The sequence below is a fragment of the Loxodonta africana genome, chromosome 16, assembly GCF_030014295.1.
Source record: "Loxodonta africana isolate mLoxAfr1 chromosome 16, mLoxAfr1.hap2, whole genome shotgun sequence".
In the NCBI taxonomy this organism is placed as follows: domain Eukaryota; kingdom Metazoa; phylum Chordata; class Mammalia; order Proboscidea; family Elephantidae; genus Loxodonta; species Loxodonta africana.
Genome location: NC_087357.1, coordinates 83796119 through 83816451, shown reverse-complemented (window position 1 = coordinate 83816451; position 20333 = coordinate 83796119). Strand labels below are relative to the sequence as shown.

General features: G+C 47.5%; 1 protein-coding gene across 18 annotated transcripts in view; it reads left to right on the top strand.

The window, feature by feature from the left end:
- The first annotated feature begins 3072 nt into the window (after nt 1–3072).
- The window catches only part of WDFY4 (WDFY family member 4), a 415213-nt gene continuing 397952 nt past the window's right edge, over nt 3073–20333 (top strand). For 3 of the 18 annotated variants that reach the window (XR_010318152.1, XR_010318151.1, XM_064269864.1), the window contains exon 1: nt 3086–3269. The gene's annotated coding sequence lies outside the window, so the exon portion shown is untranslated. The other 15 variants (XM_064269856.1, XM_064269851.1, XM_064269865.1 and 12 more) reach the window with 13 other exon arrangements.

The following is a 20333-nucleotide window of genomic DNA, read 5'->3' as shown; positions in this document are numbered from 1 at the left end:
CAACTCCATTCTGTGCCAGGCCTGCCTATCCTGGCAGGAGCTGATCCCCAGGTCCAGGAGACCAGCCTCTGCTAGCCTAACATCTGCAGTCAACAAAAGCAGCTCTCTCACTAGGGAAGAGTCTTGTACCAGGTGCTAAGAAAGTCAACATTTTCCGGTATGACAGTACACTCTACAGCACAACCATGGATTCTAATTTGTTGCTTTGAAAAGTATGGGACCCATTCTGGCTTGACAATGTGATGCTTATGCTGCTGTGCAAAACTGTGGTTTCTCTCAGGTGGCCCCAGTGCCCTCTTGCTGTACCCTTCCCACTTCCTTTCGATCCATGGACAGTGGAATGAAAAGTAAAAATGAGAGCAGGGATCTTGCACCTCCCACCCCTGCCAGGGAATGGGCATGGGGTCAGTATGGGCATGCTCCAGATCTTAAGGTAGACCAGTCTCATATTGTGGCTGCTATCCACTGGTAGGAAACCCTGGTGGTGTAGTGGTTAGGGCTATGGCTGCTAACCAAAAAGTCGACAGTTCAAATCTATCAGGCACTCCTTGGAAACTATGGGGCAGTTCTACTCTGTCCTATAGGGTCGCAATTAGTAGGAATCGACTCAACAGCAATGGGTATCCACTGGTAAGGTTGAGTTGGTGAGAGGTCTGAGGTTTCATAACTAATGTTGTTTGAATCTTTTAACCAGTCTTGGAGGCTTTTTCCCTCCATAACCGACGATTCTGCCTCTCACTGGCAGGTACTCCAGTGGTCAGTTAGTCCTGTGAACTTGAAGCAGATGACGAGCTGGCTGGGAGTTTAAGGATCAGGGATTCATGTGAAAAACAGTTTTCGTGCTTCTGTTAAGGGTGATGGGAAAATTTGGAAATGGTAAGAGTTGAGCAACAGGATAAACATTGAAATGTATGCGTGAAGAATGCTGATAAGACAAATGATTGGTTATACATATATAAAGAAAAAGAAGAAAAAACCCTGCTCTTGTTCATATGGCAGCCGTCTTTTCAGAGCCCAGGAGACCCACTCTTTGAATGGACATGCTGTGTGGGTGACAGAGGGACAGATGATACTATGGAAATGTTCAACCTAACATGTACTGAAGGAAGAAGTCCAAGCTGCTCTGAAGGCATTGGTGAAAAACAAGGCTCCAGGAATTGATGGAACATCAATTGAGATGTTTCAACAAACAGATGCAGTGCTGGAGGTGCTCACTCGTCTATGCCAAGAAATATGGAAGACAGCTTCCTGGGCAACTGACTGGAAGAGATCCATATTTATGCCTACTCCCAAGAAAGGTGATCCAAGCGAATGTGGAAATTATAGAACAATGTCATTAATATCACAAGCAAGCAAAATTTTGCTGAAGATCACTCAAAAACGGCTGCAGCAGTATATCGACAGGGAACTGCCAGAAATTCAGGCTGGTTTCCGAAGAGGATGTGGAACCAGGGATATCATTGCTGATGTCAGATGGATCCTGGCTGAAAGCAGAGAATACCAGAAGGAAGTTTACCTGTGTTTTATTGATTATGCAAAGGCATTTGACTGTGTGGATCATAACAAACTATGGATAACACTGCGAAGAATGGGAATTCCAGAACACTTAATTGTGCTCATGAGGAACCTTTACATAGATCAAGAGGCAGTTGTTTGGACAGAACAAGGGGATACTGATTGGTTTAAAGTCAGGAAAGCTGTGCTTCAGGGTTGTATTCTTTCACCATACCTATTCAATCTGTATGCTGAGCAAATAACATGAGAAGCTGGACTATATGAAGAAGAACGGGGCATCAGGGTTGGAGGAAGGCTCATTAACAACCTGTGTTATGCAGGTGACACAACCTTGATGTTGAAAGTGAAGAAGACTTGAAGCACTTATTAATGAAGATCAAAGACCACAGCCTTCAGTATGGATTGCACCTCAACATAAAGAAAACAAAAATCTTCACAACTGGACCAATGAACAACATCTTGATAAACGGAGAAAAGATTGAAGTTGTCAAGGATTTCATTTTACTTGGACCCACAATCAACAGCCATGGAAGCAGCAGTCAAGAAATCGAAAGACGCATTGCGTTGGGCAAATCTGCTGCAAAGGACCTCTTCAAAGTGTTGAAGAGCAAAGATGTCGCCCTGAAGACTAAGGGCGCACCTGACCCAAGCCATGGTATTTTCAATCGCATCATATGCATGTGAAAGCTGGAGAATGAATAAGGAAGACAGAAGAAGAGTTGACACCTTTGAATTGTGGTGTTGGCGAAGAATATTGAATATATTATGGACTGACAAAAGAACGAACAAATCTGTCTTAAAAGAAGTGCAACCAGAATGCTCCTTAGAAGCAAGGATGGCGAGACTGCGACTTACATACTTTGGACATGTTGTCAGGAAGGATGAGTCCCCGGAGAAGGACATCATGCTTGGCAGAGTACAGGGTCAGTGGAAAAGAGGAAGACCCTCAACGAGGTGGATTGACATGGTGGCTACAACAATGAGCTCAACCGTAACAACGATTGCAAGGATGGCACAGGACCAGGCAGTGTTTCGTTCTGTTGTGCATAGGGTCGCTAGGAGTCGGAACCAACTCGATGGCACCTGACAACAAGATACCCAAAGGAATGCAGATTTAATACTGTGGTTTTGAGAATTTCATTCTATCATTTAAAATTTCCTTTCACCATTGTCTCAGTGTTTTCCCCATGTTTGCCATCTGTCCTAGGGTCTTCACTTGATCTGTGGTGTAAGGTAAATCTGAGGATGGACGAGGAGGGAATCCAAGTGGAAAGCTCTCCATGGGCTGTTGGGGAGCCCATGCCATGACCAGGGCTGCATGCTAGACACACCTGAGATTAGATGCACCTGAGAGCCATCACTAGCCTCATTTTGGCTGCGGCTCAGAGAGGATGCGTGAGTGCTGATGGTCACACAGCTAGTGAGTACAGACACAAAATTGGATCTACGCTATGGGGCTGCACCTTTTCTTTCTGACTTCCCACCCCGCACTTCTCGGCCAGCTAGTCACCACCCCAGCACTCAAGCCTCTCTGCAGCCGCTAGGGAGTGGGCAGGATCAAGCATCTGCTGACTCTCCACTTCTGCTTTCTCCAGGAAATGAGCAGAGACTCAGCTCGAGTGATTCATAGTGAAATGCTGCTGGAGACCAACAATGCTGGGCCGCATGCTCCTCCCCCAAGCCTGGGGGGCTACAACCAGGCATGGGATGCAGGTGCCATCTGAGGTCTACAGGCCCTGACCCCACCACTCCAGGTAGGCCACCTTGCTCTCAGCCAAGCCAGGCCAGCTCAGAGGCAGGCATGGGAGCCCCATCTGTCAGAGTGGGGCCTGCCGGCTGCCTGCCAGGCAGGCTGAGTGTGGGAGCTCTGTGTGACCCCGGTGCTGGTCTGGGTGTATGGATGTGGAGGGGAGGTGAGCTGATGAACAGGAAGTACATGCAGTGCGGGCGGCCCATGTGGTCAGGGCAACTCTGATGCTGGTGTCTGCTGGGGCGTCTGGGACCGCTGAGGTTTGCCGAGCTGGGCTGGGCTCTGGCCCCACTCGCCATCATCTGACCTCGGGTCAAGCCTTTTCTCACAGTTCCTGCTGAGGAAGGTGAGCTGGCCACACTGTAGAAAGGCTGGACACTGACCTATGCAGAGTTGCAAAGGGAATGGACAGACAGGGCTGACCTGGGACTCTCCCCCTATCAGCCCAGGATCCAGGCCCCTGGGTAGGCCCACCTCAGCCTGGGCACCAAGAGACCCTGTCTTCTCTCTCATCAGGAGTCCAGGTAAGCAGGTGCCTCTTAGGACCTCACCTTCCTCATCAGAACTACCACATCAGACCATTAAATAGGTAACATTTCATGAATAAGCAGGACCACCTGACTCATCTGGAATGCTGGCTTCTTATCTCCTGAAATGGAAACTTACAGAAGGTAGAACCAAGCCTTTTCTAACCTCTCCTAAGCCATAAAGAGGTTAATGTGATCACGAATGCTCAGGGTTTCATGTATGATCCTTTCCATGTAACACTTTCATTCCGATATAATTTTCTGGGTAGTTATACATTTAATTATTCAGAAAGTATTTTCTGAGAGACCACTCCCTGCCAGGAGCTGTTCAAGGGGAAGGGGCATTTACATCTTAGTGTTGGGAGAGGAACTTCAGCAGATGGATATCTGTCTGTAGGCGACCAGTGCCATGGGCTGAAGTGAATTGGAGCGAAGGGGACCCGGAATGCTTGTGTGCACGTGTGTGTGTGTATCTGTGTACACGCGCGTGCAGGCGGAGAGGGGTGGGAGGGAGGATATCACCCAGTGGGAATCCCTGGGTGGTGGAAAATGTTTATATGGAAACCTGATGGAAGGAAGGGGCTGAGCCACGTGGTTTCTGGAGAAGTGATGTTTGGGGCAGAGAGACCAGAGAGGTGGTCAGGAGGCTGGGGCATGGCGGAGGCCAGCCTGGAAGAGTGGAGTGAGGGGGTGTGGGGCCAGGAGGCCCACAGGTGGGAGGTCAGGTCGGCGAGGGCCTTCCTACCCAGGGTGAGGACCTGGGATTGTGCACCCAGGCACTTGGGAAGCTTTTGGAGGGGTTTAAACAGTGGAATTACATGACATGATTTACTTTAGAAAAAAAAAAAAAAGCTTTCGTTAAATGTAGAGGAGGTAGAAAATAAAAATTTAGAAAGCATGTACAAGCTGCAGGGAATGAAAAGAACATAAACCCTGTGTACTGACTCCTTAGGGTTTGTTTTGTTTTGTTTTTTAACGTTATTTTAACTTTATCTTCATCTTTGAAGTCCTCTGTGTGCCCTTCCTTCTCTTTTCTCCCCAGAGGCAACTGCAGGTCTGAATTTCGGGTTTATCGTGCCTTCTCTTGCGCCTCTTTATCGTTTTGTACACATATATTTAAGTTAATAAATACATACGCTATTTCAGAATCAACTTGACGGCAACAGGTTTATTCAGGTTTTTTTTTTTGTACTTTTGTACTTTATAAATATGAAATTAAATATTCTTTTGAGGCTTGCTTAATTTGCACAAAATAACGTTTCTGAAATTTCTTTATATTGTTGCATGTGCCTCTAATTCATTTGTTTTAACTGCTGTATTCTGTCATGTGAATGTACCTCAATATAGTTCTCTAAGACACTGCTGATGAACACTTGGCATCCATTTCCAGGTTTTTTTTTTAATTATAAATAGCGCTGCTATGGCTATTCTTGTATGCATACCTTGGGACAAGCGTGCAATAATTTCTCTAGGTCCTATGCCCTAGGAGTGAAATTGCTGGGTCATAGGAATAGTTATATCTTCAACCTAACTGGGTGATTAAAAAAAAAGGTGCTGTCCAGGTTACTTCAACTCCTGGTGAGCCCGTGTGCGTCAGAGTGGACCTGTGCTCCGTGGGGTTTTCAATGGCAGATTCTTTGGAAGTAGGTCTCCAGGCCTTTCCTCCGAGGTGCTTCTGGGTGGACTCAATCCTGTAACTTTTCAGTTATCAGCTGAGCTTGTCAACCATTTGCGTTACCCAGGGACTCCTAATGGATGATAAAAAATTTGTTTTCCAAAATTACAATGTCGTTTTACCCACCTATCAGCAATGGATGAACGTTGCTCTTGCTCCACGTGCTCACCTTCGTTTGATGCCAGTCCAGTGGAAATAAATAGCTCACTAACAATGTTTTTGTTTGCATTTCCTGAATTACTGAAGTTTAGTATCTTTTTATATGTTTATTGGCCAGCCTAGATTCCTTTTCCTGTTCAGATATTTTACCCATTACTCTATTGAGTTATCTGTCTCTTATCTCATTGATTTGGTATAGTTTAAGGCATATCCTGGTTACTAACCTATTGTTCATTTATATATGTTGCGTATATCTTTCTCTTGTTTGTGTCTTGCCTCCTTACTTTCTTGGTGATTTCTATTAATAAGAGAACTTGTTAACTTTAAAGTTTAATTGCTCCATCTCTTCCTTTGTGATATACATTTTTTTATGTCTTGTGTAAGAGATCCTTTTCTACTACCCAAAAGCCATTGCCATCAAGTTGATTCCAACTCATACAAAATTATTCTCATTATCATTTTCAAAAAAAGTTATAATTTTGCCTTTTACATTTAAATCTAAAGTCTACCTGGAAGTGATATTTCTGTGTGGTGTGAGGTAGGGGCAACATTTTATTTTATTTTTTCCCATATGGATAACCAAGAGTCTTACCTCCATTTATTTATGAGGCCACTTTTCTACTATAATCACTAATCCACAATGATAGTTCTGCCATAAATCAAGTTTTCCCGTCTATGTAGGTCTGTTTTTAGGCTCTCTATTCTGTCAACTTGTCTATCCCTTTGCCAATCCTATATCGTATTTTCAATTATAGATTTATAAGCTTTAATATCTGGATGGAAAGTAACCCCATTTTCTTTCTTCTTCAATCTGTGTTAACTATGGGTACTTTACTCCATATAAATTTTAGAATCAGCTTGTCAGGCTCTATCAAAAAATGTGTTTAGATTTGATTGGAATTGCAATTTGGGGAAAATTGGTATCTTTATGAAATGACTATTCCAATTCATGAATATGGTTTGTCTTTCCATTGATTTATGTCTTTTTTTTTTAAAGCATTTTAATGAAATGTTACAGTATTCTGCATTAAAGTAATGTATGTCTTGCACAGATTTATTCCTAAGTGGCTTCCTTTTTTAATGTTATTTTAATTATCCTTTAAAATACGTCTTTTGACTGTTGCTGATGCATACTTGCATTTTAAAGAAAAGGCCTTAGGGCTCTCATATGGGGAGTAGAATGTAGGGGAGCAAGGGAAGAAGCAAGATTAGATTGTGGGGAACAAGACAAAAGCAAGGGAAGAAGCGGAAGGTGTTGTAATCACCCAGGCTGGGATGGTTTTTCCCAGAGCGACAGCAGTAGAGATAATGACAGGTGGTCAGGGCTGTCAGATTCTCTACATATTTTGAGGGCAGGATTTAAAGATGTTTTAGGGGCAGGGTGGGGGAGAAAGAGAAGTTAAAAATGACCCCAGGGCAACAAGAAGGATGGAATTGCCACTTAGTGCGCAGGGCCAAGGCAGGAGGAGCAGATCTGGAAGACGATGGTTCTGCAGGAATATAAGTTTGTGCTTCCTAAGGTGGAGATGCCTACTAGACACCCAGTGGGGGAATGAAGACTTGGAACCCTCCTCCCCCATCCAAGTGACCTTAGTGATAGAAATATAAGGCACCTTGACAAACCAGGGGACAGAGAACAGAAGCCATGTGGAGGACGGTAAAGGGGAAAATGAGCTTCTCAGAGTTCCTTGAGCCACACTGTGGAGATACTACCATTTTACTTGCATTTATGATCTCCCTTCAATCATTGTAAACCATCCAAATGCCGACAAATGGTGTCTCCAGGCAACATCCCTAAGCCCTTGGCTTATGGTCACATTTGAAGTATCTGCACATCTGTCATAGACTTCAAAGAAGTAAGTCCCAAAGTCTAGACCTGTGCTGTCTAACACAGCGGCCACTAGCCACCTGTGATGCAGAGCACGGGAAGTGTGGTTAGTTCTAACTGAGATGTGATCTAAGTCTTAGATGTGATCTAGGTCTTAGAGATAGTAGAAACAACAACAACAAAACAAATGTAAAATACCTCATTAATACTTTTAAGACTTGGATTGTATATTAAAATGATAATGTTTTGGATATATTGGATTGAATAAAATATATTTTAAAAATCAATTTAACCTCTTTATTTTTACTTTTCTAATGTGGGTACCAGGAAATTTAAACTTACATATGTAGCTTGAAGTTTTGACTGGCTTGGGCAGCATACCACTTGCTCCCTGGCCAGAGGTTTTGGTGAGGAGCCCAGTTTAAGAAGGATGGACAGTTAGGTGAAAAGCCGCTGCCTCAATTAATTGCAAATAAAAAGAACATATGAAAGGGTAAAAAGAATGGATATAGTACCTACATCAATCCAGGCACAGGCAGAACACTTTGAATCTCCTTTCATCTTCACGATCACCCTGAGATCAGCTTTAATACTTCTAATTTACAGATGAGAAAATGGAGGCTCAGATTGGTGAGGTTCTTGGCTGTCTTCATACAGTACCTAATTTGACCTGATTTTAAAGCTTGTGCACTTGGCATTAGTCCACACCCCACGGGGACATTGGTGGCTCAGTGATAGAATCCTTGCCTTCCATGAGGGAAATGGGTGTTTGATTTCTGGCCAATGCGCCTTACGAGCAGCTGCCACCCGTGTGTCACGGGAGGCTTATTTGTTGCTATGATGCTGAACAGATTTCAGCAGAGAATCCAGACTAAAACCAGGAAGAAAGCCTTGGTGACCAGCCAATGAAAACCCTGTGGGTCACAACAATAAGATCCTTAAGTGATCATGGGTATGACACAGGACCAGGCAGCCTGAAGTTCCGTTGTGTATGGGTTGCTATGAGTCAGGTGCCAACCTGACAGCAGCTAACAACACCACCACCAGTAAAGAGTTCAGGAAATGTGCCTGGAGAGGAAAAGCCCACGTTTGGCAGGTGAGTGAAAACTGTTCTTACCCTTTGGCCCAACGGTTAATCTCGGTTTTGAGAATTCATCTTCACAGACATTTCACTAGAAACAAACAGCCGTGGATTCGTTCCCTCTAGCGTTACTTATAATAGCAATAGAGACACTCCAAGTATCTGGTTATAAGGGAGTGACAGAGCCAATTACAGGCCATCTGCCAAGAGGATGCTTTGTGGGCGTTAAACGGGATAATTTACAGACAAGGGCAACACGGAACATGTTTAGGGTAAGATAATAGTTGATTAATCCAGTTAAACTGTTTTTCAATTATGAGTAAAATATGGTTGGATGTTTTGGGGTTTACAATTAACTTTACTCCAAGAATCCTTAGCTCCTGAGAGAGAACCTCTAAAATCTTGGAATTTCCCCAGTGATTAAAGTGTCTTATTTACAAGGACAGGAAACCCTGGTGGTGTAGTGGTTAAGTGCTACAGCTGCTAACCAAAGGGTTGGCAGTTTGAATCCACCAGGTGCTCCTTGGAAACTCTATGGGGCAGTTCTACTCTGTCCTGTAGGATCGCTATGAGTCGGAATCGACTCGATGGCACTGGGTTTGGGTTTTGGGTCGGTATTTACAAGGACTTCAGATCACATCTGAAGGTTTATGCTCAGGTGCTCAGGAGGGGGCTGGCCAGGCCAGAAAGACCTACCATGTGATATTATCAGCCCATCCTCAGGGGAAGGGGGCTGATTCAACCAGTCTTGCCTATGTAATGAGGTTCCATTAAAGGCTTTGGACATGGAAGCTCCAGGGGCTTCCTGGTTGGTGAATGACATCAATGCACATGGGAGGGTGGTTCCCTTTCTCAAAAGCTCTGTCTTCAGAACCCTCCCAGAACTCACCGTATGTCTCTTCATTTGTATCATTTTTTCTATCAGAAAGCTGTAATCATAAGGATAGCACTTTCCAGAGTCTATGAGTTGTTCTAGTGAATTATCGAACTGACGGGAGTAGTGGGAGCCAGCAGGCCAGAAGTGAGGGGGCAGTGGGGACACCTGAACTTACAGCTGCTGGTGGAAAAACCTTGAATTTGTAGCCAGCAGGTCAAAAATGAGGGTGTCATGGGGGACTTCCAAGCTTGCAGCTGGAGTGTGAGGTCTTGGCCGGATTTGGCAGTCTTGAGGACGTTAACTGGCAAGGTCTGACCTAGCTCCAGGTGGTTAGGGCCTGAGGAAGAAGCGCTGCATGTGCAGGAGGCATCAGGACGGAAGTGGAACAGAGGGAACAGGCTTGGTAATAAATTGATTTAGAGTCATAAATGCATCTGTAGTCAGAGAAGTGGGATTTGATTTGATTTTCCCAGCCGATGTGAAAGTAGTAAGCAAAAAATAAAAGAAAGTACTTGTGAATTTTTGTGTTTTAAATACAATAATAAGAAAATTGCTCAAATAGCTCTCTAGTATCATCTTTTTAAAACAACATGCACAAAACGTAAAAGAATATACAACCAAGATGAGTAAATGTATCTACGTATGAAGAGATTGTGCTCTAGCGGGAATCAGACAGCAAGGTCCCCATGCGCAGAGGGTGGCAGGATGGTAAGTGGCTAAACTGATTGACTGCTAACCAAAAGGCTGGTAGTTGGAAACCACCCACAGCTCCATAGGAGAAAGATGTGGTAGCCTGTTTCTGGAGAGATTTATAGTCTTGGAAACCCTGTGGGGTTGCTATGAGTCGGAATCACCTTGACGGCAGTGGGTTTTGCTGGAATGAGCCAGGAGGAGTCATTGTGTGGTGCTAATTGCTTACACGCTCCATTGCTAACTGAAAGGTTGGGGGTTGGAGTCCAATCAGAGGTGCCTTGGAATCAAGGCCCTGATGATCTGCTTCCAAAAAAAATCAGCCATTGGAAACCAGTTCTACTCTGACGCACACGGGGCTGCCAGGAGTCAGAATTGACTCCACAGCAGCTGGTACTCATACTGCTGCCTCAGGACGGAGAGGAGGTAGCGACAGGACACCACAGTCTTCCTCACACGTTGGAGTCTCCAGACCCAGGGGTGTCGCACCCGAGGCATGTGTAGCAGCTGCATGGCTGCTCTGCCATAGTTTTGAGGGGCTGTGAAGGTCAAGAAAAGGGCCAAGAAACTCAGTGTGGTCATTGTCCAGGTATTCAAAGGGGAAAAATAGGAGTACTACCCTGCAATTAGAACGCAGGTTCTTCTCATTTTATTTTCCTTTCACACTCTAAGGCCTATGACAAACTGACTATATCAGGGTAACTGGGTGGAGACTTGTCTGCATCCTGGGCCTGGGGGGGAGGACAGGCACACCTCAGAAGGGGTGCTACGGCTTCTCCTTGTGGGAGCGGATCTCCCCACCAGTTACTGGTCTAAAATATTACCTTCATTCCAAGAAATGCCTCTCTCCTCACACAATTTACTGTGTCTGAGTAGTCTTACTTTTGATATGTACATTTAATATGATGATTTTCCACCTAAAATGTTGTGATTAGATAATTGGGGGCATTTTATAATTGACAGAAACTTAGATTTGAGGAACTACAGGAGTGAGAAAGAGAAAACATATTCCTGAATATAAGGAAGATTTAAAATACAGGTAGTCTCCGACTTACGAAGGGGTTCCATTTTCCGACTCCGTCATAAATCACTTCTAAATGGACTATGTCTTTTTTTTTTTTTAGTTTTCATTATTATTGCCTTTTATTATCAATATCTTTATAAATCTGATCTTTGAATGTCTGTGAGTGAACATCTGAGAACGATAACATCAGCCAATTATGAGCTGCAGCCTTGCATGTAGTACAGATTACTAACAATAAGATGTAAAAAAACAAAACAAAAAAGACAGTCATAAGTGCCATTGGTTGTAACTCAAATATGTGGAAAATTGGGGACCACCTACATATATACGTAAGAGTGTGTGTGTATACACGATAACGTAAGGGAGAAAATGGTGACTGTTGCAGCAATAGGTACTGGGGAAAAATTATAAATGTGGAACTACAAAATGTGGGCTTCCTTTCTGCCTGATTCCACAAACCGTCCTTATATGAATCGTTTTCACCCCTGAGCGTCCGTGTCCTCCCTGTACAACAGGGGTGGCTGTACCCACAATTTAGGCTTTGCAGTTCCGTTGTAATTACTAGTGACGAGGCTTTGACAAGTGGAAAGTGCTGTAACGTGATGGTTGCTGTTGCGGTTGTTAGCTGCTGTGGTGTTGGCTCCCAACTCATGACGACCCATGCACAACACAGCAGAACGAAACGCTGCCCAGTCCCGCACCCTCCCCATGAGAGACTGTTCAACACACCACTGCGATTCACAGGGCTTTCACTGACTGATTTTTGGAAGTAGGTCACCAGGCCCTTCTTCCCGGTGTCAGTCTGGAAGCTCCCCTGAGACCTGTTCAGTATCACAGCAACAGCCCTGAGGTGCACTGGCCGGGAGTCACACCTGGGTACCCTGAATGAAGGATGAGAGTAGTGGCAGCTGTTTCAATCACAGGGTGGCCCAGTGCTGGGAGTGGCTCGGAGGTTGGGGAAAGGAGGAGTTTTTTGGTTGGGGCATTGGGGAAGCCTATGCCCAGCATAACCCGTGAGCTGCATTTGGAAGGACGGTGGCATGTGGACATGTGGAGTGGGGTAAAGGGCCTCCCGGGCAGAGAAGACAGTCTGAGCAAGGGTCAACAGCCAAGGCAAAACGAGGTATTCATTTTGTCTAGACCCCATTGCGGACTCAGTGGGAAATGAGGCAGGGAAGGGGGCTGGGTATTAACACTGAAAGCTTGAACACTAGGCCAAGAGTTTCCCCAGAGGTGATGGGGGCCAGTGAAGATATGTGAGCAAGAAAGGGACAGCCTGGGAGAGGAGCCCCCAAGTCTGACCAGTGTGGAGGAGGGAGCGGTGGGCATGGGGTGTGGGCACTGGTGAGTCTGGAGGCAGAGCCCAGCCATGGCAAGGCCAGGGGAGAGGTAAGAAGTGGGGAGGGAGGACAGGGCTGGCCCAGCCTGTGTGGCCAGAAGGCCCCACAAGGGGAGTGGCACCTCAAGGACCTGTCTTATCCATCTATCCGGCATCCCGAAGGCCCTTGGCTCCTTCTCCTCCCGTCTCCTGGGTACTCAGGAGAAATAGGTCTTGGTTTAAAAATATTTCTAGCACAGCAAGAAGTTCACTAGTTTATAAGTGGCTCATTCTAGTTAAATGTCCACCGGTCCAAGGACAGATCTGAAGTCTCTGAATACAATCTAGTTTGAGGAGCAGACCTTCACTGCAGACAGACCCTAAAGGAACATCTATGCCAAATGCCTTGTTTTTCAGGTGGGGCAACCGAGTCACAGATTAGCAAGGAGCTTGTCTCAGGGGTGGAAGCCACTGCCTCCCAGCTGCCAGCTCTTCACTGCTTTTCATTCCAGGGGAACAGCACTGTGGGGCAAGCCTGCATCTGAAAGTGCTCTGTTCCTCATTAGCCGGGAGAAAGCAGAGTTTTCTGGATCCATAGAGGACGGGGCCCAGGGCACTAGTGGCTCTCCTATGTCCGAGGTAGGCAGCCTGCACCCTCGCTTTGCTGTGTGCTTAAGTCCTTATGTGATCCATACTCCCAGGTACTGTTCGAAACTTGAATTAATAATTTTCATGTTTATTTTCTGACCAAATTATATCTGAAATTTAATAAGACCATTTGTGTGAGCTAACCGAGTCATTCTTAGAATGTTTTAATCCTCTCAACATGTGGCCTTAGAAGTATAAAAGCTGCTTAAAAAACTATCCGTATGAGACCAAAAGGTCAACAGTGTCTCTAAAACGAAGATGAGAAGACAAGGGGTCAGGGAAGCTGGAGCACTGGAAATGGAACAACCAGAATGCAATTAAAGAGAACGTTGACACGTTGTAAAGAACATAACTGATGTCACTGAACTTTGTGTGGGAACTGTCAAATAGAAACCTAATTTGCTGTGCAAACTTTTACTGAAAACACAATGAAGTATTATTTCATTAAAAAAAGAAATGTAAGGACCGCTAAGGAAACCCTGGTGGCGTAGTGGTTAAGTGCTATGGCTGCTAACCAAGAGGTTGCCAGTTCGAATCCTCCAGGCACTCCTGGGAAACTCTATCAGGCAGTTCTACTCTGCCCTATAGGGTCGCTATGAGTCAGAATCGACTCGACTGCAGTGGGTTTGGTTTTTGGTTTGTAAGGAGCGCTGTGGGGTTCTCTGCAGTTTCCCTTTTTCTGGGAGCTGGGATGTGAGGAGCAAGGGTGGGGCAGGGAACCGCACAGCGGCCTGGTGCCGTGGACTGGCCCTCTGACGCCCTTCTCCCTCCTGTCTCCTTTGAACAGGTGCTCGCGGCCACACACAGTTCATCCTGACCTCTCCCATCTCTGTGGCCTTCTGCCCAGAACCTTTCTCTCACTTGTGACTTGTCTCTGTGGCCGGTTTCCCCTCCCCTCAGGCTCCTTCTCAAAAGCCCCTCGCATGTCCTGCGTCCGCCCTGGTCTTACCACCAAGAACCAGCACAACAACAAACCTCCCCCTTAGCAACGGATGGCTGCTTTGACGGATGGCTGCTTGACGGTGGTATTGCAGGCTTCCCACTGCAGTCTCCCTTTTCCTGCCTCCTCACCCCAGGGGACTGTGAGCACCTGGAGGGCAGGGTCTGGGCCCCTTGGCAGGCCCAGCATCTAGCAGGGCCAGTGTACACCATCCAGTTGTGGACCGAGGGCTGTGCCGTTAGCCTGGCATTCAAGGCCTCTCGAATCGGCCTTCCTCCCCAGACCCTCAGCCCCCCTGTTCCCTGTGCTCTGGCTCCAGGAAGCTATGCACCTCTCTGAACTGCCTGGGGCACTCCCACTTTGTTTTGAGAGCATCTCCTCCTCCTCACTGGGTCCCCACGATAGGCACCATCTCTTCTGAGTAGACTCTCAGGCCAGGACTCCTCTCCCCAGCTGGGCTCTGAGCCCCCTCTGTGCCCTCACAGCCAGGTACCTCCCTGCCCTACACCTACCCCACCCTCCCAGGGTAGGGACCAGGCTGGTTTTGTTCTCTCAATGCTTAGTAATCAGGTGACCCACTGCAGACAGAAAGCTGAGCCCAGTTGTAGCCTCAGCCGATGTGCCTTAGCCTGGAGAGTAAGTGACTCACATTGCTCCCAGTCTGGATGGGCTCTGGCCTGTGGTCTCGGGGATCCAGCTCTTCCACTGTGGAGTGGTGGGGCCACAAGGTCTGCTGTGGGCACACCTGCTTGTGGTGTGGCCCTGGTTGGGTAGCAAGCCTAGTTCTAGAATGCCTATGTACAAGGCATGGCAGCATTTGCAAATATAGCCAGGGAACCCCGCAGTGCTGCCAGCAGCAACAATTTCCATCTGGTACCTGGGGCCCGGGGATGTTTTCTTTCCACTGCTACCTGCGGTGTGCAGAGCAGTGTGTGAGGTGGAAGGGGAGACCTTTGGAGTCATGAATGTCTGGATCGGAACCTTGACTCTGATGCTTGTTAGCTGCTTGATTCCAGATAGGTTGCTTGTTTTCTCTGCATCTTAAGTTCTCTGGTTCTTGACTTTCCCATCGGTATAATGGGGATAACAGTACGTGCCTTACAATTTTTATAGGATTAGAAGCGTCTAACTGATGTTTCTGACAGCAAATGTGCGTCCAGTCATGCTGTCCTATTCAGACAGAATTTCCTTACATTTCCGTGGTGACCCAGCTGTCAATAGCTGCCACACTGGAGAGGCCTGTTGTGTTATGGAAGCTGGGCCTTCCTGGTCCCTGTGACATCACAGCCCCATGCCTTGTGAGAGCAGTGGTAGCTCAGCCAGAGCTAAACTGTGAGGGTCCAGCCTGGGGAACCGCTCCCCGGCTGTTCTGGTAATGTGGAAGTTGGTACACATACTGAGATACAAAACTGGGCCCCTTCTGCAGAACATGTTGAGTTCCTGTATTCTGCTGCATTTGCAAAAACCACAGAGGTGTGTGCTGGGCAGGAGAGCAAACACATACTGGAATTAGAAAAGGGAAGTCCCTAGGGCCGGACGTGGAAGGTTCTGCCTGGCTTGCTACTGATCTGAGTCACCATCTTAGTTTTCGGGGTAATTCCTGAACTTCTGGCAACAATCCGAGCTTCCCCTTCTCCTCTTGAGTCCTTTGAGGTGGGTTTTGGGGCTTGGGCTCTGCCATTCTCTGATTGTGGACACACCCCACCTCCCCTTTTGGCCACCACAGCAGAGCACAGACACTCGGCATTGGGCTTCCTGGGGGAGCTGGGGTTTGGGGCAGACCAGGGTAATTGCTGGAGAGCTGAGTGAGGCCAGGAGTCCCTGGGTGGTGCAAACTGTTAACACGCTCAGGTGCTAGCTGGGAGGTTGGAGATTCGAGCTCACCCAGACGTGCCTGGGAAGAAAGGCCTGGTGATTTACTTCTGAAAAACCAGCTACTGAAAACCCTGTGGAGCACAGTTCTGTGGCACACACAGCTCTGTGACACATACAGGATTACCATGAGTGGGGATCTACTCAACAGCAACTGGTTGGTTGACTGGTCGCAAAGGCCATTCCCTGGTCCTTGCCCTGCATCCTCCTTTGCCCTTCTAGTCCCTGTCTGCTTGGAGGTCCTTGCTTCTGTCTGCCCCTGACTGTGGTGTCCCCTGAGCCCTGCACATGCATGTCCTTGCACCTCAGCCACTCTTTGGGGGCCGAGTTGCTGCATGTGGTTTCCACCTTTGGTGCTCAGGACAACTAAATTGACACCTTCAGCCTGTTAGCGTCTACTTCCCAGGCCAATGCCTCTATAGTCCTCAAGTTAGTCCACTGTCCTAGCTGAATGTCCACCCAAACCATTTCTTTTTGGGGAAAGAACTGGAGCCTCGACAGACTCAGCAGCCAGGCCTGCTCATAGGAGACACAGGAGAGAAGCTAGGCCCAGGGTGGGTCCAGGACATGAACCCTAAAGCAGTGGCCCAAGCCCCAGAGCAACCCTGAAGGGCCATGGGGACACTGACATCCAAGGGGCTCAGAAGGAGGTGCAGGCAGGAGCCTCGAGGTCACATCGCCTAGATGGGGAGGGGCCTGTGTTGTGACTGTGGGTGCCAGCGGGGGCCTGCAGGCTGGGTCAGAGGAACAGGCAGGCTGGGATGACCTCGCACGTGTGGGACATACTCTCACATACATTCATTCCTACAACACTGTGAAGAAGATCTCACTCCCATCTTACAGCTGAAGAAACTGAGGCTAGGAGAGGTGACGTCACTTGCCTGAGGCTGCATGTTAGGAAATGGCAGAGCTAGGATTCCAGTCACATCTGCATCAGCCTGCCTGTGGAGTTAGGGAGGGCCAAGCTGCGGCCACAGAAGCCAGCTTTTATTCTGCTCTTCTCCTGTTTGGGACCTTCGGCATATCCCCTGTCCCTGGAGTACCAGTCTAAATGTGCCAGCCTGGCTTTGCTAGACCTTCCAACTTGTTGCTCTTATTGCTAGGTGCTGTTGAGTCAGCTCCAAATCATGGCGACACTATGTGCAATGGGACAAACGTTGCCTGGTCTTCTGTCATTCTCCATGATTGTGGACATGTTTGAGTCCATCGTTGTTGCTGTTTTGTAATGCCTTCCAGCCTAGGGGGCTCATCTTCATTGCTCTATCAGACAGTATTCTCCTGCGATCTATAAAGTTTCCATTAGCCAATATTTGGAAGTAGATTACCAGGCCTTTCTTCCTGGTCTATCCTAGTCTGGACGCTCTGCTGAAACCTGCCCACCATGGGTGACCCTGCTGGTGCTTGGTGTTGCTTCCAGCATCACAGCCACATGCAAGCTACCCTTCCCATCATCCCACCGCTGCCTTTGTCCCACCTAGAGAGCATCTGCTCACATGTCTGCCTCAAACTGAATTGTTCCCTGCCCCAGGTTCTGTTTCCTTTGCCTCCCTCTGAGAGGCCCTTTGCTGAGCGGGTTGCCCCGCCTGTCCTGCATCTCCTCCTTAGGCTCATTGTCCCACAGCCTGGCTCTGCAGGCGCTCAGGAAGGGGAGCCCCACGTGCCCGCTTCTGCCCTGTGCCATCCTGCAGCATTCTCAGGCTGTACGCTGCTTTCAGACGAGGAGCGGCACCTTGGAGAGTTGCCCGTGAGATTCCACAGTAGAAGCTGTGGGGGACACCAGGACTGCCTGATGCCAAATCCCACACGTTGTCTGCAGTGCTCCTAGCCGGGGAGACTGCACACATCTCCTGGAATTTCAAGAAGCTTTTGTTTCATGCTGTTCTACCTGGGGGTGAGAGGATTCGAGGCTCTATGCTGAGGCAGGACAGAGAACTTGTGAAGCGTTCCTGTCCCGCTCCTTTGGTGGCTTCGTGTGTGCAGGTCAAGCCAGGGTACTCTTTAGATGCCCTTTTGAGCGGCAGGCGGCAGCCTCACTTCCCGTGTTTTACTGACACCGGCTTTCCCTTGAGTGGGTTGACCTGTCCACTGCTTTCATGTCCAGCACTCGTTCAATTTGCTTTCGGCTGTGGAGGTAGTTTGGAGGACGTGGCTTTTCATCCACACCTCAAATACAGCTCTTCTTTTGCCGCATGCTTCTAAGAAGGCCACAGGCTGATACTGCCCCTGCCACCCAGTACCTGCCCTTATCTGAGAGTGGCTTATGTTCAAAGGGTACTTTCCTCCTGCCCCTGACCTCTGACTTTCTGAGGAAGTTTGGTAAGAAGGAGTATGTCAGCTTTGGAGTCAGGCAGTTGAACTTGCTTGGTGGTTACCATGGGAAGCTAGCGTACCTCTCTCAGCCTCGTTTTCACACCTGTAGAAGGCTGCTGGAATCCCTGGGTGGTGCGAACAGTTAATGTGCTTGGCTGCTAATTGAAAGGTTGGAGGTTCAAGTCCACCCAGAGGCACCTCAGAAGAAAGGTTTGGTGATTTACTTCTGAAAAATTAGCCACTGAAAACCCTGTGGAGCACAGCTCTGCTCTGACACACATGGGGTCATCGTGAGTCAGAGTCCACTCCCTGGTAACTGGTTGTAAAAAAGTTGCTATTGTTCACTGTCTCACGGGGTGTTGCTGCAAAGGCAAAGATGGTGCAGAGATAAAAAAAAGGGGAGTTGTTATACAGTAAGCTCTCAGTGAATGGCGTTATCACTAGAATCAAATATGTATTTGTATTTCCAATATATGTATTTTAGCCAAGGGTAAAAAGCCCCAGCTTCTTGCTTTTCTTTTCTTTTCTTTTTTAGTGCTCTTTCCAGCTCAGCATGTTATTTATTTACTTTAAAGTCAGGTTCACTGATGTATTAATTTGCATACTATAAAATTTCCCCTTTTTAGTGAGCAGTTTTGACAAATGTAGAAAGCCACGTAACCACCACCACAGTCAAGATATAGAACGCTTCCTCCACCCCAAAGCTTCCCTTCTGCCCTTTTGTGGCCACCCTGCTACCCCCAACCCCTGGCCATCCCTGATCTATTTTCTTTGCCTTTTACAGAATGTCATATACATGAAACCATGCACTATGTAACTTTTTAGGAGCTAGCTCCTGTCATGTGGCCTAGTATCTTTGAGATCTATCCAGGTTTTTCTTGCATCAAGAGTTCATTCCTTTTTATTCCTGAGTAGTGCTCCTTGAGGGGTCACTCGTGGTTCAGTGGTAGAATTCTCCCCTTCCAGGCAGGAGGCCTGGGTTTGAGTCCCGGCCAGCACGCTTCGTGCACAACCACCACCCATCTGCTGGTGGAGGCTTGTGCGTTGCTGTGATGCTGAGCAGGTTTTTAGCCGAGCGTTCAGGCTAAGATGGACTAGGAAGAAGGGCCTGGTGGTCTACTTCCAAAAATTTGCCAACAAAAGCCCTATGGCTCACAACGATCTGATCCACAAGTGATCACGAGAATGGTGCAGGACTGGGTAGCGTTTCACTCTGTTGTGCACAGGGTCGCCACGAGCCAGAGGCCAACACGAGCCAGAGGCCGATTGGACGGCAGCTAACAGCAACACTGTTCCATGGTACGGATGTACTGGAGTATTTTTTGTTCATTTGGGTTGTTCTCAGATTTTGGCAACTATGAATAGAGCTGTTATGAATATCCCTGTACAGGTTTTAGAGTGAACATGTTTTCATTTCTCTGGGGTCTACACCCAGCAGATTGCTGTGTCATGTGGTAAGAGCGAGTTTAACTTTCTAAGAAACTGCCAGTTTTCCAAATGGCTGTACCGTTTTGTGTTCCTGCCAGCAGCGAGTGAGGGTTTCTGTCACTCGGTGTCCTTGCCCACACGAGATCGTATCACGCACATTTCCCTGATGGCGAACAGCGCTGTCCGCCGCGGTGCTTTTTACTGACTGCTTTCTGCTGCCTGGTGAGATGCGGACGTGGCATCCACGTTCCTGCTGTCTCCCTCTTTCCTTTTCAGCTTGGGTTTAACATGTAAGGTCTTCTCATTTATGTGAAATGATGGGGGAGAAGCCAGCAAGGCCTTTAAAGGAAAACGACTGTGTGTGTGTGTGTATGCATGTATATATATATGTGTGTGTGTGTGCGTGTGTGTGTGGAGAGCTCAACGTTAAGGCCAGGTTCTTGTTGACACAGGGGCAAGTTTTTTTGGATCTGCTGACATACCAAAAAAAAAAGTCTTGCCATCCGATTCTGACTCATAGCAACCCTATAGGACAGAGTAGAACTGGCCCATAGGGTTACCAAGAAGCAGCTGGTGGATTTGAACTGCTGACTTTTTGATCAGCAGGCCAGCTCTCAATCCTTGCGCCACCAGGGCTCCTATTCTATTCTGTGTGCATCTGGTTTGCGGCTCCCTCAGCTTGGGGCTGTGA